Below are 1399 nucleotides of genomic sequence, written 5' to 3' on the forward strand. Positions count from 1 at the left end.
TGTTGCTAGGTAACTGGGGAGGAGTTTAGCCTGAAGGTCAGAAGCTTGGGACATTGCATACATGACTTCTCTTATGGGGGCCATGGAGGGCGGTAACTTAGGCAGGAGCCAGAGTTCTAGGAGCATGAGGGAATGCCTACCATGTCATGTAGGTGAATTATCACCCTTCCAGGGTTCAGACCTAAGCTCAACTGGAGACCAGCCTGTCTGTGCATAGACCATTGCCCCACATTGTACTTTCTCTTTCCACTGTTTTTTTAAATTCTCTGATTAGAAATGTTATACTTCTATTTTTAGTATTCCTGTTGAAAGTTGAATCAACTGAATATTTCATCATAAAGCAGAGATTAACCTGTGTAGTGCATACTGCCCCCTGTCTCCATACATGAAATTTAGTACTTACCTATTTTTGTGTAGTATAAACAGTAACATTTACAAGGGTTACTTATCTTTTATGGTTTCTTTTCTTGAGTCATGCTTTATATCCTGATACAGCTATTTGCCCTCTACTAATGTCATTTAAAAGTCAATCTGTTTTATATACTTAGAAAATTATGTATTGGATTTCTAATACATAACACAAAACACTGAGATTTATTTTTTTTCAATTTTTATTAGGTATTAACTTCATTTACATGTCAAATGCTATCCCCAAAGTCCCCTATACCCTCGCCCCCCCCACTCCCCTACCCACCCACTCCCCTTTCTTGGCCCTGGTATTCCCCTGTACTGGGACATATAAAGTTTGCAAGGGACCTCTCTTCCCAATTATGGCTGACTAGGCCATCTTCTGCTACATATGAAGCTAGAGACACGAGCTGTGGGGGTACTGGTTAGTTCATATTGTTGTTCCACCTGGAGTGTTGCAGATGCCTTCAGCTCCTTGGGTACTTTCTCTAGCTCCTCTATTGGGGGCCCTGTGTTCTATCTGATAGCTGACTGTGNGCATCCACTTCTGTGTTTGACAGGCAGTGACATAGCCTCACAAAAGACAGCTATATCAGGGTCCTTTCAGCAAAATCTTGCTGGCGTAAGCAATAGTGTCTGGGTTTGGTGACTGATTATGTGATGGATCCCTGGATGGGGAAGTTTCTGGATGGTCCATCCTTTCATCTCAGCTCCAAACTTTATCTCTGTAACCCCTTCCATGGGAGTTTTGTTCACAATTCTAAGTTCTAAGAAGGGGCGAAGTGTCCACATTTTTTCTTCATTCTTCTTGAGTTTCATGTGTTTTACAAATTGTATCTTGAGTATTCTAGGTTTCTGGGCTAATATCCAATTATCAGTGAGTGCATATGATAGGATATCTTTTGGGGTTACCTCACTCAGGATGATACCCTCCAGATCCATCNATTTGCTGAGGAATTATATAAATTCATTGTTTTTAATAGCTGGGTAG

This window comes from Mus pahari, chromosome 1 (assembly GCF_900095145.1).
Source record: "Mus pahari chromosome 1, PAHARI_EIJ_v1.1, whole genome shotgun sequence".
Lineage (NCBI taxonomy): Eukaryota > Metazoa > Chordata > Mammalia > Rodentia > Muridae > Mus > Mus pahari.